The following is a 17,882-nucleotide window of genomic DNA, read 5'->3' as shown; positions in this document are numbered from 1 at the left end:
ATAAACACAGCGGAGGCAGAGCTTATTATTATTGGCATTTCAAGCTCTTTGATTTCTCCTTCAGGACTGTTTCAGCTTTACTAATATTTACTAATATGATTTTCATAGAATTTGGCATTAGCATGTTGCTAAGCTGATACGGCAATACATTAAGCACAAAGATACACAGTACACAAAAATATCAAGGTAAATAGTCTATTCCAATTCGATTCTGCGTTATTCTTCAGTACTGAATAAAGAAGTACAATAAAAGCATCAAAATGTATCAGGATGGTGACTTATAATGTAGAGGTAGTTCATTATTTTTGGAACAGAGCTTTTGACTCACTTTGACCGCAGAAGTGCAGAATATATCAAGTTCACTGTACTCTGGGCTTTTAATATTCACATAAGGTCCACATAAGAAGCCTGCAAGAATCAAGCAAAGGTTTCCTTATTATAAAGTCAGCCTTATAGTAACTTAATTATGCTCAAATGTTTAGTCTACAGGACATCAACAGGCTTCTGTTGAAATTATGATCTCCCTATTTTGATTGGTTTTAACTATTCATGTTGCCAGAGTGTCATTTAGGGCCAAAAAAAGCCTTAATAGGTATAATAGATCCAATGATACTGCATTCCACAGCCATTTTCATTTTTTACCAAAGGACTTTATAGTAAACATACACGACTGCTTAAATGTTTGGGATAGTAAGATTTTATCATAATCATTTATAGAGAATGTTTTTATGCAACAATAATGCATTAAATGAATTAAAATAAAGACAATAATAAATCAGGTTTCTATTTTGTTTATGTTTTTAATGTTTTTAATCATAAAAAAAATATATATTAAGCAGCACAGCTGTTTTTCAACATTAATGATAATCAAAAATGTTGCTTCAGCAGCAAATCAGCAAATTAGAAGGATTTCTGAAGGATCATGTGACACTGAAGATTGTATAAAAATATAGTTATATTAAATTGTAATAATATTCTACTATATTAGTGCTCTTCTGTATTTTCATCAAATAAATCCAGTCTTGGTGAGAATAAGAGACTTCTATCAAAAAACGACTGTACAGTATATGCCTAAACATTATTTGTTGAATTAGTGTTATTTTAATCTGCAAGAAACGACATTATCAGTGCTCTGCACATTGTAATGAGAACGAATGCAGTGAACGAAACATGCTAATAAGTGTTTTTTGCTAAGGCAAGCATCATTTTTATTGCTGCTCATACTCAGGGTTAGGGATTTGGACAAACCCCTAGCCTTATTAAACTTCGGTGAGTAACTCTTCCTGTGATCGTGAGGTTGTTGAAAAGAGGTGTGCTATTACTTTTGTGACGTGCGATCACTCACAGGCAGAACCTAGAATACCATAGAGGGGGTGCAACCATATAGTAATGTGCTAAAAACACGCAGAACATGTTAGCAACTGCATAGAAGTGAGGTGGCAGCCACCCACAACAGCCTAGCATTGCGGCGTGACTTTTGCATTGGTAAGCACCACTCACGTTCTGTTCAGAAAATGTAAAAACCTAGTGTTTGCATTGTTTTAATGCAGTTAAGCAAATAACTGAGCTGCATCCAGATGCTTTTTACTCCTGTAAATTCCCTGTCAGCAATGTTTCTCAATGAATCAGATGCCACTGTTATCACACGTCCCCCCTCTATACCAGCGTTAAGGAAGCTATTTTGAAACTGTACATTGTACTAATTTAATACAGACTAAACTTTAGTTTAATACAGGAAAGGTCACTCTTTTAAATAAATGCAATATAGAAGGGCCATTTCGGGTTCCTCAAAGAGGAAGTCCTTTTTTTTCTAATGTGAAGAACATCTTAATATTAAAAAAAAATAAATTCCAGTGGAAAGTCTGGATGTTCATGGAACCATAAATGCCAAGAACTAACCTTTATTTTTAAGAGTGTTACTGCTAGAATTAGAACACATGATTTTATATAACACATAGTGACAAACAGTATCATTTTGGCATATATTTCACTTCACAAGAGATGATGCAGTGAATCACTTATTTCGGAGAACCGCCTTAAACTGATTTACTAAACGCAATCCGATTTTCTAAAGCTGCATATGTGACATACTTGTGGGAAATCTAGCATGTTTATAGCAAAACTAAATTATTGGGAAACCAGATAAGCTACTTTCTTAAAAGTAAAGGTTCCAAAAGGTTATTTTCACAATGTTACCATAGAAGAACCCAACAAACCTTTCACTATATAATAGTCATGCTATTGAAAAATGTCTGTAGTAGCCTCACTGCTTTTAGTTCTTCACACTGTTCTTTACATAATGTAGGCCTGCTATGAGTAATACCTTGAACTTTTTTCCATTAAGTAGCCTGCAAGGGATTTGAACTTTTCCTCTGTGTTAAATTTCATGCCGATGTAGCAGCTTATGATATAATTGCGTAGAAATTAATACAGGGTAATATGAAACCTACACGGTGACACCTTACACAGAGGAGCTATTTGTGCCGTGTGAAGCCAGCAGATGCGAGCCCATGCGTTAGTTCTCACTCGAGACGATCATCAGTGAGAGTTATATTTAAAGCTCTTATACTGAGAGCATCAGCCAGCTGACACTGTTAAACTACAGCTGTGCCTCAGCAACTTTTACTGAAGATGAACGGACCATCCGGTCACAATTTAGAGTTGAGTTTTTTAGATTCAAGTTTAGACTTTCACACTTTTTCCACTGCTTTCTGACAGGTTGTTAAACCGAAAACATACAGCATGCAATTACTGTATGTGAATGCAAATGCCTCTGCTTAATGCAGTACTGTAGTTGCAAAAATGTAAATTTTCTGAGAAAAGGGAGCAATATCTTTATATTTGCATTTAAATCAAATTATACTATTTAATTCATTTGGCACAAAAAGAACTACCTTTATATTGAACTTCATTTTACAAAGTAACTGCTAAAATTAGAATACAGAATAACCAAGATGAACACATGTAGTGACAAACAGTATCATTTTATTAATGATTTATATAAAAGAAGATGCAGATGGAAGCTTATTTTTCACCATGCAATACACATAAAACGGTTAATTGTGACTTTTTCTTAAAGTTCAGAATTTATATCGCACAATTCAGACTTTTTTCCTCACAATTGTTTGATAGATTTAAACACAAAAATGATAGATATACATTTAGAATTACACACTTTGATTAAAAATATTGTGAGATATAAAGTCGCATTTAGTATTTAGCTTCCAAAGATGGAGCAGTCTTATTTGATCACTGGATCTTTTATTTAGATGAATCATCTGAAAGAAACTGATTCAGTAGGATTTCCGAACACTGCATTCAACATTTGTGAAAAGCAAAAAAAACAAAAAAACAGTTTTTTGGGGAAAGCTATTGTAGAATCAGCTGAGCTATAGTGTCACGCTAGCATTTAGCTTTTTAAACACAGGTTTTTCGCACGCTTTTCCACTTCCTTTCAGATACAGTGTATGGCCTAATCCACTCACCCTGCAAGTATGTGAATGCAAATGTTACCAGCTATGATATAATGCAAAACCTTTAATTACAAATATGTTAATTTTCTGAGTAAAGCTCATGCATGACTTGGTTTATATCTAATTCACTGACATTCAGGCATTTTAAGTGTCCAAATACTTCATTTTTTGTTGCATCCGAAGGATTTCAGAGCAGCAGATACTGTGTAAATCATTCATTTTTTGCAGTCTTAGCTCCAGTGATGAGGAGTATTAGCACACAGAGACAGATGACAGATGCAGTAGGTAGGTGGAGTGTGGCAGACTGCCTGTTTCAGGACTCCACGGCTCACGCTCTCACTTACTGATGCAGTGATAGAGAATGAAGCTTACTGTAATTGACTGTAATCAACTCTACACATACACATAGCCAGGCCAGTACAGAGCCAATAGACCTTGCTACAGAAACATTTCATTACAGCAATGATGGACTGCTAATGAAACCGTTTAATGTATGTGAATTAATATGTGCATGCTATGAAGCGTGTTTTGATGAATAGGTAAAAGAACGCATTCATCTTTCATAAAATACAAATATGTATATTTAAAGACTTACTTATGCCATGTGAAGAAATAGTAGGTTTGATGTTTTAAAGACAACATTTAAATATGAAATAATTGTATTTATTATAATTAACATTGTGTTTTGTACTAAAGGCTAAAGAAATATGATCTGTAAATATTTTCAGTACTATTAGATATTTATTTACCCGAAGAAAAACATTTTCATTTCCATTCAAATTAATTTATAGACTGCTTAGAAATAAAAATAGATTTTTTTTTAGTTAAAAATACTGTTAAAACTATATATATATATATATATATATATATATATATATATATATATATATATATATATATAAATGTGTGTGTGTGTGTGTGTGTGTGTGTGTGTGTGTGTGTGTGTTGCATTTATGTTGTACTAAAGCAAAAGGTAATTATTAAAATATTGTTTAGGGGAAGATATTTATGTGCTGTTAGTATAAAGCTGAAGAGAGATTTTAATTACCATTCACTGCTTGAAAAAATTAAAAATAAGAATAACTTATTAGGATTATTAAGAAATTAAAAGTATTAATTATTTTGGTTGTCATTAAATCATTACTGTGAAAAATATGGCTATCAATAAAATAAAGCACAAATGTGATTTTATAAAAACACTTAACTGCATTTATGTTGTAATTTTACTGAATACAAAGAAAATTATACAAATATTATATAAGATGATTTATTATTTATTATTATATTTTATTTATTTAATTTTATTATAATTTATTAAGGTATCATTATCTGCAGCAAGTTTCTAAAGTTTATTACTTTGTGTCAAGAGTTTGTTCAAATCCCTAACCCTAAGTATAATCGATAATAATAGGGATGCTTTTAATCTTGAAGACTGTGTGTTTTTATGAGATCTGATTAAATCAAGCTCATGGGAATTGTGCATTAATAGTACAGGGCTACATTAGTGCAGTGATGGAGTGCTGTATCCACAGAGCTGAATTTATTTTAGAAGAAGACTCGCATGGCTCTAATTCATGTCAAATTTCCATATTTTCATCAAAACACTAAGGTGCACTGGGAGTGGAAAGATATTAGAAACATTCATTATCCTTTAAATATTATCTTAAGGAATTAATCAAATCTGTAGCCGTTTCTTTTTTTTTTTCTTTTCTTTTTTTTTTTTTATAAAGACTCTATTTAAAAAGACAGTTCAGTCAAACATGTTTTTTTTTTTTTGCAGTTACCAAGATCAGTAATATCCAAATAATTTGTTTTGTTGTTTAAGTGCATTTCAACCACAAGGTAGAAAGTTTGAGTTTGTTTCCATGAAATGTTTCTTTAAATAATGCATGCATAAAAATTAAGTGTTTAAAATAACTAATGTGATGCCTGTTATTGAGTTCAGGAAAGATAACAAGCGTGCAAGATCCATTAGTAAAGCACTGGGGCTCTTTGCACAGATTATGCTATTGCATGACTGCAGCTCTGCATGTAAAAATTATTTGATATTGACAATTTCTTGTTAGATTTTCATTCATATTTTCAGCTTTTTTTCATTTAAATGATCAATAATCAGTTTTGCTCGTAAAACATGCTTTAAAGTTATATTTAAAGTCTTCTGAAACTATAAAATACTAGTCCAAATGTTCAGTCATTATTCACTGACATTCAAATGTTTTCACATTAAAGCTGGTTTGAGATAATGGTAACAGCATCTGGCAGCGGTGCTTATGACTGTTTAGTGGCCTTCTCTCAAAAGCTGTGGGTTTGAGATTGAAGAGAGTTACAGTGGAGGGCATGTGTCTGTTCCAGTTAGTGCAACTCAACGTGGCAGTAACCCTTGAGGTTGTGCTTGTGCTCTTGCTTATCATGTAACTTGATGACATCCCTCCCTCAAGTGGAAGCTGCACTGTGTGAAACTGGGTTCACAAACTGGCTGAGTAGTCCTGGGATTTTCACACGTTTTGGATCCAAGGAGCATCTAATGGTTCCCCTACATAAAATAAATATAAAAGTAGATATGTATTTTAAGACCTATTTATACTAGTTGAGAAAGACAGTAAGTATTATTAATTAATTATATTTTAATTATATAATATGTTCTATAATTTTAGATATACACTCTAAACTGTATAAATTTATTAACTGTATATGCATTAACTATAAGCAGATTTGTTTTTTACTTATAGGGTTAAAATAATGTCCGTCTGTCTATAAACAAAAAATATTCATTATGATGATTTCTGAAAAAATATTGTAACAGTTATTGATTTCTTTTATTATTAGAGTATTATCAGAGACATTTCCTGTAGAACCATGATATTTGGCTCCAGGAATTTCAAAACCTTAGACTAATTGTTTATTGAACTAATTTTAGTTTATTCTTTTATTCTGAAACCCATCCAGTTGTTTCTGAACACAAGAACACTTCTTATGTGACCAACTCATGAGAAACCTGTCTGATTGGAGTCAGGTAAACCAGAAACCAGCTTAATTATACACAGCTTGCTGATTGGTTGACTAGTCATTCAGACAACCCACAGACTATTCAATTATAAAAACTAAGTTTTGCACATCCCTAAATGCACATATATATGAAGTGTTGCCATCAGAATAAGGTTATGGGTTCAAAAGTGTTGTTGCTTCTTTACAAATCCATGTATGAGAAGCACTTTTTTTGTTTAGTCTTTAAAACGCTTCCCACATGGAGCTGCTGAAGTCTTTGTGGGATAAGCAGCTCTTGAAGGTGAGCTTTAGAAATGAGTTTGATGAAGGAGTCTGTTGTTGTGTGAATTTTAATATCAGCCTGTGTCCGCTCCCCACTGACAGCGCATCAGAGTTGTGTAGCTGTAAGCTGTCTTCTGCACGTCTCAGGGTTCATTTTCACTCTGGCTTACGGCCCTTTTGCGGGATGACCTAGGTTTAGCCGGAGAGGATGTCTGCGTTACGTTACTTCTATGCAATAACATCCTCCACACACATGCTGTCCCTAATAAACCCTCTTTTTTCTCCCTTCTCTGCCCTTCGCACTCGGTTTAACTGTGTTTCACGCTCTCTGGCTGCATTTTATGCTCATAATCTGCTGTACTCTATGTCCTCGGTCTGTAGATCAGTGAGCTTCCAGGCTTCTGCTGTATAGGCCACCTGCTCATCTCTGTCTGGGACCGAAGGTGTGACCGGGACGGGCCGGCACACACTGACACACAGATCAGGCAGGTAAACACACGCTGTGTTGCATGAAAAGTGGGCCAGCACGTGCCTGTGTCTGTGCTGTATATTGTCCTCACTGGACCTCAACTGAGTCTCTTCATTATACACTGAAAAAAAGTGGTGTGGTATTTACTTTGAAACAGTAATTTGCAAATAATTACAAAGAAATGGCTAGTAAAATGACATTTTTAAGTAAGAAGACATGAGATATCGAAGAAAAACTGCTTCAAAATTCACATTTTTGGTATGGGTATGTGCAGTTTAAGTTGCAGAACAAAACATCAAATTATTGTCAAGTAAGCTTATAAGAAATCTGAGGTCTGTAATTTTCCATTAAAGAAATTAATAATTTTATTCAGCAAGAATACTGTCAGTTGACTTATCGGTAATCCCCCCTTAGTTACTGTCGCTCACTCAGACAAACAAGCAGAGTTGCTAATTGTCTTACAATGACAGCTGTCAGTGTGAAAACCTTGTCCCAATATGTTTTTGATAAATATTTAAGTTGGACTTAAATATGACATGGAGGGATATATAACAGATTTTAAAATAAATATGTAAAATACAGATCTGCATTGCAAAGTGGGAGAAGCCTCATGTTAGGGTCGCCACGATCGCAATAACAACATCCCAGATCAGCACTGTTCATCTTACCACAGTGTAAGATTAAATACATTTACAAATAAGCAGTTTAATATGGAGAGGCACTGCAATGTAAAGCTTTGTTTATGTGTTTGTGACTTACACTGTGGGATGACATGAGAAGAGTTCGCTACTTAGGTTTGTACCGTCACTAACTTTAACGTTAGCTAGTTTAAGCTAGAGATATACCTTGCTGAAGCACAAGATGTTATTAATGTCTGCTTGAGCGGATGAAAATTGTTTTTTAATGAGAGTTTGACAACCATAAAATGAACATTTTCGTCTTCGGCGGGATTGTGGTTGAATGCTTATGGACATTGTGCTCTGTTTTGGTGGGGTTTAGGAAATGGAATCCTATCAGGGTACCTGGACACATCGGTTTACCATTTTTGTAGCATAAACCATCAAACCAATGAAAGCTTCAGATATACCAATGTTTCTCTTTGGCGCTGAAACTTGAGTTCCAGTCCCTGTGCAACTGACACTCAATTGCCATTGGCTCATCTGCATTCCAGGGAGGGGCTTAACAATAGGTCAGTTGATCAAAAGTGAGAGATGTATAATGTTTCGAATATTTTTTATTTATAAATAATAAATAAAATATAAATAAATGCTGTTCTTTTTAACTTTCTATTCACCAAAGAATCCTGAAAAAAATATTAAGAAAGACAAATGCTTTCAATATTATTAATAATAATAATAATAAATGTTTCTTGAGAAGCAAATTGGCATGATTTGTGACACTGATAAGGTGACACTGAAGACTGGAGTAATGCTGAAAATTCAGCTTTGAATCACAGGAATGAATGACATTTTAAAATGCTGTATATTCAAATAGAAAATAGTTGTTTAGAATTATAATAAAATTTCCCTTTTTTTTTTTTTTGATAAAATAAATGCAGTTTTGGAGACAATAAGAGACTACTTACAAAACCATCATAAAATCTTACTGACCCCAAACTTTTGAATCTTAATTTACATATTAATAATAGAGTTGATTTCTTCTAGCATTTTAGCAGTGTTACAGGAATGACTAGCAGGTTTAATCTGCTGTTCTCCCTTCTGTTGCTTCTCAAAAAAGTTCTGTCCGTGTGCCAGCACAAATGTTTTGCGTGCGTCTGCGCTGCGATGGTAGCCCAGGTATGAATGTTAGCGACAGGCCTCAGGGTAATAATTCAATGACACAGTTCTCAGTCTATCTCTGGATTGAGGACAGATCACTATAATTATGCTTCATCTCTCAGGACCCAAATCACGACCCGTTTTCTCTCAGTGGAGCGCCCCACACGCATCAAGACATATAAAGCAATGCACTAAGGAGCAATGCAAGAAAGTGCGCGCGCACACACACACACACACATGAATGATGGCTGTGTCATGTGTTTATGCAGACACAGATGGGAAATATTGTTGCCCCAGACTGTCAGTGATTTATTCAGCATGTGGAATATTCCAGTGAAAGGAAAATACGGTACAATGCAAATATTCAAACTTCATTGAGGCAGTGCTGCACCTCGTACTTGTTTTGACAGTTTCTCTGGAGGTAAATGTAAAATAGATCCAGGAGGACAGGACGGGCTGTGTTCAGAATGGGATGCAAGCTTACTAAATGTGCTGTATTAAAAAATAAATTGTATGTGAAATATACAACGATTAATGTTTCAGACATTTGTATGCTGCATTGTTGTCACATGGCTTTATCTTGTTCAATATACTGTATAATTCAGCGAGTGGAGTTCAGTTGTCGTCTTAAAGGGATAGTTCACCTAAAAAGTTTCAGACCTGAACAAATTTCATACTTCTACTTAAAAAAATAATTTGAAGAATGTTGGTAACCAAATGGTTGCTAGTGGCCATTGAACATTGAAAAAAAAAAAATTATATATATATATATTAGGATCCGACAATTTTTGGCCGAGATACAACTATTTGAAATCTGGAATCTGAGCGTGCAAAAAAAAAAAAAAAAAGATTACTGAGAAAGTCACCTTTGAAGTTGTCCAAATTCTTAGCAATGCATATTACTAATCAAAAATTAAGTTCTGATATATTTACGGTAGGAAATGTACAAATTATCTTCATGGAACATGATCTTTACTTAATATCCTAATGATTTTCGCCATAAGAGAAACATCTATAATTTTGAGCCATACAATGTATTTTTGGCTATTGCTAAAAATATACCCCAGCGACTTAAGACTGGTTCTGTGCCCCAAGGTCACATTTTAGCATTTTCTGTCTGTAAGATGATTAAAAAAATAATAATAATAAATACTTTTATTGAACAAGAATGCGTTCAACTTAATTTATAATGTATAATACAAAAAAATATTATTTTTAAATAAATGCTGTTCCTTTGAACTTTCTATATATATTAAAGAATCCAGGATCGCAGTCTCCACAAATAATATTAAGTAGCACAACATTGACAAGTATTTATTTAGCAAAAAATCAACACATTAAAATGTTTCAGAGGGATCATGTGACACTGAAGACTGGAGTAATGATGCTGGAAATACAGCCTGTATTCCATACAGAAATAAATTACATATTAAAATATATTCAAATAGAAACACTTATTTTAAATATTTCAAAATTACTGCTTTTTTTATCAAATAGATGCAGCTTTGGTGAGCAATGAATTTAGAAGTGTTTTGTAATATCTAATATCATTTGTCTCCCTTTTTGTGAATGCTGTCTCACTTTAAATTTTTATGAGCTTCCAAAAGAGAGAGACAGAGATTGAGTGGAGGCTGAGAGACAGATGGATTAAAGATGGAGGGGGGCTGTGAGAAAGGAGGCTGCCAGGGAGTTTGTTGGAAAGTTGGATCTCATTTTTTAGCTCGTTCTTTTTGTCTGATATAGGGCTGCATGATTATGACAATACTCATATTTGTTGATTTACTTACTGCAATCACAATTATTAATTTCAATTGATAGTATTTATATTAAATGTGCCCTTGTTGATGTTTTCATTTATTGCATTGGTTGATATGGCTGTTTTAGGCTTATACTAACACTGAGCAGAATGTATGTACCATCATTCATAAGCAAAAGTTGTAAGTTACCAATAGCATTGTAAAATTGTGATTATGATGTAATTATAACAATTGAATCCTTCATTTCTTATTCAAGGGACCTAATTCTCTAAATCAAGTTCAGTAACAATTGTACATTTTGCACAATATATTCTTCACATAGTTTTCAAATAACCTTAACCATATATATAAATGAAGCCTTTTTAAAAATAACTTTAATATTATTAAAATTAAAGTTAATATTTAATAAAACCTGTATATATTGTACTGCATTTTACAAAGTAGAAGTGATACTAAAGAAGTAGAAGTGTTACTAAAAACTACACTTCACCGATATTATTTTCATTTCATTTTGCTTCCTTACATTAAATTCTGAGTTACAATTCTGTACTGTATCTGTCACTTCAGTTCAAATCTCGATGGCCCTGATTTACAAATAACTTTATTTGCTTGTGCTGCGACAGTTTCCATCAAAACTGAGCTCATAAACCATCATCCTCAGATTTCCACATCTTCTCATTCACTCATCAGATCTCTGATGTCATATACATACTATGAGCTATACATAGCGAATGGAGAGAGCGAAAGACGGAAGAGAGAGAGAGAAAGAGAAACAGAGTATTTCATGGATGGCTAAGTTGCTATGGGAACAAGAAATGGTCTCTCTTTTCTCTCTCCCACACGTTTTTGCACTCTCTCTCTCTCTCTTTCGTTCAGTTCTATCCGTGTCTTCCATACCTCTCTCGTTCCCCCTCTCTCTCTGATCATCTGTCTCTTTAACACTCACTTATATTCTATTCTTTTCCCGGTCGTCATGGCAATAAGCTGGGGGTGTGTGGGTGAGAACGAGAGAGAGAGAGAGAGAGAGTGGGTGTTTCGGAAGTGACATCTCTTGGGCAGTAACCTTGTTTCCTGTATGTAGATTAGGGGGGCGGGAGCTGTAAAGTGCAAGCTACAGTGACGCCGTGTGGAGGATGCGGCGAGGAGACGAGCAGGTAGATGTGAACGCTGCTTCAGGAGCTTCCAGTGATCAGTGCTGCCTCTCTTTATAGAAATCTAGTGTGCAGTGGGAATTAGCAAAGGAAAACCACGCTTAAATCTCTTGCATATCTCAGCTCTTTCTCCTAGAGAGCAATGAGATTAGACAACTCAGACGTTTGCCAAAAAACAATGTAACAAATGACAGTTTTGTGGCTTTTCTAGACAAGGATGTCTGTTAGCATTCCCTTTCACCCTAATAGAACTTAGTGCAGGACCCCCGAAGTTACGTGAGATCTGCTCTCTTTGCTAATGGGAACCACTAAAGATTTGAATCAGTCATCTGAGCTGTGACGTCAAAAGCAAATGTTGGAAAAAATGTTGGTCTGGCTTTTAAGAGTTAACTGAAATACAACCAAAATCAAGGAACATTTTTTTTTGTCTCAGGATCGTGTAGTTATAGCATCAGCCAGAAGGAGCTAACCATGGTGTGAACCATAAACAACAAAAGATGTGCTATTTTAGCCTTTCTGAAAGCTAGCCAATTAGGAACATTCTCAAGCCGTCAGTCATTTATCATGATTGCTGGCATCTGATTGGCTGAGATAGCTTTGGATGGTGGGCTTTTGGAGAGATTGTTTAAAGATTATTTACTTTTAGCAGTTTCTTTTCTCGGTGTTTGCTCAGATTTTCTGTCAAAAATCTTAATCGGAAACTTATTGCCTATTTGTATTGATATTTATATATCTCCAAATGAGCTTCAGGAGAAACATCAGAGACAAAGACAATATATACATCTCCAGAGCATCCTCTAAGAAATACCATTCGATTCCTGCTACTGCTGGATGACACATTCCTGCCTTTCAAAGTCCATTAGGATGTAAGGTCACATGTCCATCACAGTAGGAACACAGAAATGCTTTTGTGCATGCATCAAAACATGAACTTTCAGCCTACTGTAAAACACACTATTGACATCTACTAATGCAACACAGATATGATTCTGAAACTTGGTTCTACTCTCTTTTTTGTGCATGCCTGAGGCATCTGGAGATACTGTGTGATTTATTTTTAGCTCTATTTGGAATGTAGCGATGTGAATAATCAGTGTTTCTCCTGTTGGGCTGTGTAATGACAATGTGAGACTGACCCATCCTCAGCCTCTTCCTCATGTGCACGGGACACATCAGCACCCACAGACCACAAAAGAATAGTAACACCCTATCAGAAGTGTGCTAGCCAATGAGACCCAGCACTTGTGATGGAGAACAAGAAGAGGCACCTGCAGCGTTTGTGTCTGCGATGTCAGAGGTGGTGCATGGGCTGAAACAGATGCATTTGGAGAACAGTTTCTAGTTAAACAAAGCAAATGTTACTGAAGAGCTTACTGTACTCTTACAACCCAAAGCCTCTTTCCTAGTTCATTCAGAAGGTTCATTCCAAAATTGGTCGTCCAGAAATCATTAACCATGGGGCATCAAAGAATAGTTCATCCAAAAATTTAAATTAGCTGAAAATTTACTCACCCTTTAGGCCAACCAAGATGTAGATGGGCTTGTTTGTTCATCAGGACAGATTTGGAGAAATTTTGCATTGCATCACTTGCTCACCAATGGATCCAACACGGTGAATGGGTGCCATCATAATGAAAGTTCAAACAACTGATAAAAACATCACAGTAATCCACACCACTCCAGTTCTTCAATTAACATCTTGTCAATTGAAAAGCTATAGATTTATATAAAAGAAATTCATCTTTAAGGCGTTTAAACTTTTAAAAGTGTCCATGATATTGCTTTTTCTTGTTTTCTGACACGGGAGAGAAATATGCACAGATAAAGCACTGTTTACAAGCAAAAACAGTCAAAAGGGTTTACAATAAATTTGTCAGTTGATTTGATGTGAGAGGACAAGAGAAGACTGACATTTTTTAAGCATTATTATGGATTATTGACTGTTTTGAAGTCAATTTAAACACATTTAAACACTGTAGTCTTGGGCTACATCTATATAAATCTGGATACATTTAAAATGCTCTCCAACCGCATTAGCGCTTTCAAGCTTTTCCAAAAGTTTTTCAACCACACTGAAATGTCGGAAAACGCTAAATTCACCCTAATGCGCAAATGTAAAACCTCATAAAAGCTCACCTAGATGATACAGACAGAACAGACACAAGTTCTCACGCAATTCGGCAGGATCTTTATATTTACAGAAATAACTGACTAGCCTCGTCCATTTCTCGCACACTCATGTTTGATCTAACAGGCAACAGCCCTCATGTTTTATCTCATCTGATGTCTCATCTTTTTAGGACTGTAATATAAAGAGTGTACAAAATAAGTATCTTTAGCAATAGTGTGATAGTGAATTGCACATAACAGACAGTTAATTGCATAAACATAGATGTCTATTGGTAAAACATGCATCACATGACTAAACATGCGTCATCATTTTCTAAAGCCCTGTTTTCACACTACATATGTGAAAAGTGCAAATTAATCAAACATTGTGGAGCGTTTCCAAAAAGCTTAGTTTTTCTTGACAAAAACACTGTCTCAGTGTGAATGTAAGGCTAAAACAGAGAGGAAAAATATGCATTTTAAAACAAAAATGTCACTTTCACCTCACAAGATTTTAATTGATGGACTGAAGTTGTTTGGATTACTTGTGGATTTATTGTAATGGTTTATCAGCTGTTTGGACTATAATTCTGATGGCACCCATTCACTTCACCATTCACTTCACTTCATCATTCACTTCAGAGTATCCATTGATAAGTAAGTGATAACTGATTCTTTCATTTTATTTTGTCACTTCTAGTCCTCAATATTCATTCCATATTTCCTGTCTCAGCCTGTCCTTACAGACAAATGTAAATGATAAAGTGGTTAAACAAGGGATACATGAAACAGAGGTGGATAAACACTAACATATTGTGCCTTGTGTTAAGTTGCCATAAAGTGACTTCACATACTCTCTGCAACTAAATCATTCATATTCTATCTCTGTGAAGTCTTTAGTTGTTGTCATGAGCAGTTTCTTACATGGCGGCGGAGAGTGCTGTTGAACAGGGCAGCACAGGGCAGCTCCTCCAGCTCTCCAGGACTTCTTGTCAGGACGGAGCTGGATGTGACAGGCTATTTCTATGGTGGAAAAGATTTCAGCTGGCTTACTGTCAAGCGGGGAGCCCAGCGCACTGTAGTGAGTTTGTTGTTCGTCCCAGCGGTGGGGATACAGTTCAGAGCAGCGGCGCAGTACTGTGCTTGCTGTTTTGTTTGAGTCGTTTGGTGGCATGCTGTCATGTTAAAGAAATAGTTCATCTTAAAATGAAAATTTTGTCATTACTTAGTCTCATATGTTGAATCCAATGGACTACTTATGTGGTTGTTGTTTTTTTGTGGTGCTTTTTGGATCAAGTTTTTTTACTTTTAAAATTTTTACATTTTCTTTTGGTCACAAAGGCTGTATATATATGATCAAAAATACAGTAAATCATGTATTATTGTGCAATATTATAAACATTTTTAAATAACTGTCTTATGTCTTAAAATATTTTAAAATGTAGTTTCTTTCTGATGCAAAGCTGAATTTCTCAGTCAACAGTGTCACATGATCTTTCATAAATTATTCTAATATGCTGAAAATAGTGCTGTTTAATATTTTCTTGGAAACCTTTTTAAGGCTCTATGATGAACAAAAAGTTCAAAAGAACATTTATTTTAAGTAAATCTTAAGTAATTTAAATGTAACATTATACATGTTTTACTGCCACTTTTGTGTAAATTAATGTAAATTACAAATGTAAAAATTTAAATTTAGAACCATAAAAAACATTTTCATTACTTGAAATAAAATAAATGTTAAATGAAATAAAATAAAATATAAAAAGGTTTTTATTTCCGCTATTTTCCGTTGTACAATTTTTACATTTTTTGAATGTAATTTAACTTGTACTGAAATAACTAAAACTGAAATAATAATAAAAATCTATCTACTCTCTAAAATAGATCTATCTACCTATCTATCTATACACATATACAAAAAAATACTAAAAATGGCAAAAACACACTACAAGAAAATCACTTAAATTTTACAATTAAAATGAGAAATAAAAAACAAAAACAAAAATATTAATAGAAATAACAGTATGATACTCAATAGTACTTCAATATAAAAGACATCTCGCTGTCTGAAGGATTTCGTTTGTGCAGAAGTATTATTTGAAAGCAACTGGACTTTCTTTTCCATTTGCTGAAGACGTTAGCTACAACAGATAGAAAGCAGAAAAATGAAAAGCTCAACTGTCTGTGCATAAATTCTAGCAAACATACGGCTGCTTAAGTCCAGTGATCTGTTTTGTAAGTGCCTTTCCCTGTTGTTCTAGAGTGCTTGGAGGAAATCTGACAAATGTGTGTGTGAGTCTGGACAGAAGCGTCCTGTGCCGGTCCAGCATCCCTCTGATGCTGCCACCATCTGTCAAGGCTGTTTCTGATTGGCTGGAGGTTCAGAGGGTAGGAGTTCTGAATATTGACTCTGAGCTGTAGTTTTTGGAGCGAAAAAGAGTGGGAGACTCGTCCAGTCGTGGGTTTTATAGAACAGGGATGAAGTAAAAAAGTCAAAGGCCACTGTAATCGCTTTATTGCACTCGCCTTGGCTGACAGGGCCAGAGCTGAACATGTGACAGCTTAACATCTCGATTTAGAACTTGATGAAACTACAGTGCCGTCAATATCAAAGTCTGCACTTTATATACATGTTTACAGTCTGAGGAGAAAGACTGTCTGTAAGATACAATTCTGGGTAAAAATGTAGTTCAAATGTACTGTATTGTTTATGTTTGAGTAAAGCTGTGTTTGCTGTGAGGCCAAGCACCAATTGTGTATGTGTCTGTTGTTGTTGTTGTTGTTGTTTTTGGCTGGAGTCCATGACAGCCCATGGAACCATATGGTTAAAAATTGGTAAATTGGGCGCACTGATTGGGGAGAGTTTGACCAAATAATCTGACCCTAACGTTAATGTTGTTCCATGTACAGTCCATTTACTGGCTGGTATTGTTTAAAAAAATCCCATAGGTTGATATAATGAGCACTTGTGAAGAATAGTTTATACTGGATTTGCCAAATTTTGGTTAAAAGTACAGTACCATACCAGGGTTAGTAATTATTATTATTATTTTAAATAAATGAATGTTTAATCAGTACGGACATATTAGAATTAATCAGAAGTAACAGTGAAGACATTTAATTAATATAATATTAATTGAATAATAATAACATAATATTTCTATTTAAAATAAATCCTGTTCTTTTGAACTTTCTGTTAATCAAAGAATCCTAAAATATATTCTAAAAATTTATTTAAAAAGGAAAAATAAGCAATATGTGGTTTTTTATATTTCAGAAATGTTTTTTGACCTGAAGTAATTCGCTGATAGTTCATATAAATCTTCAAAAAGTCACCCTACAGCTGATTCCCCCCTGCTAAATTTGATACTAGGACTCAAACGATTAAATAGGGCTGCATAATAACAATGGTAATGAATGTTTGAAATGATAGTCAAGGCTTTTTTGTTCAGAAATTCATTTTGGTTAATAATCATGATTTATAATTTCTATTTATGTTTCATCAGAATTATTTCACTTTTTTGTAAACATAAATCTAGAAAGTGTTAACTCACATTAAAACTTCTCTCAAATGCAGAAAAAAACAGTACAGTTAATTACAATTATTCAAAATTACCCTGTCAAACCCTATCATCAGTTTGAATTTTTATTTTTTTTCGCAATGGAGGGAGTATTTGTGAAAGGTTGCCAGGTTGAGAAAATAAAGTAAAACACTGAGCAGAAATATAATGTTTAAAGGGATAGTTCACCCAAAACTGAAAATTCTGTCATTAATTACTCACCCCATGTCATTTCAAACTGCAAGACATTCATTCTTGTTCAGAACACAAATTAAGATATTTTTGATGAAATCCGCAAGCTTTCTGACCCTCTAT

The 17,882-nt window shown here is 34.4% G+C and overlaps 1 protein-coding gene across 8 annotated transcripts in view; it reads left to right on the top strand.

Annotated features, from left to right (window-relative positions):
• LOC113115736 (ras/Rap GTPase-activating protein SynGAP-like) overlaps positions 1-17,882 on the top strand; it is a 103,817-nt gene that overhangs the window by 2,007 nt on the left and 83,928 nt on the right. The window contains exon 2 of one of the 8 annotated variants that reach the window (XM_026283300.1): positions 7,122-7,229. The exons of the other annotated variants lie outside the window; for them this stretch is intronic. The gene's annotated coding sequence lies outside the window, so the exon portion shown is untranslated. The remainder of the gene's footprint in view (positions 1-7,121; positions 7,230-17,882) is intronic. 8 annotated transcript variants of the gene reach the window in all.

The sequence above is a fragment of the Carassius auratus genome, chromosome 16 (assembly GCF_003368295.1).
Source record: "Carassius auratus strain Wakin chromosome 16, ASM336829v1, whole genome shotgun sequence".
In the NCBI taxonomy this organism is placed as follows: Eukaryota; Metazoa; Chordata; class Actinopteri; order Cypriniformes; family Cyprinidae; genus Carassius; species Carassius auratus.
This window is presented reverse-complemented; position numbering and strand designations above follow the sequence as displayed.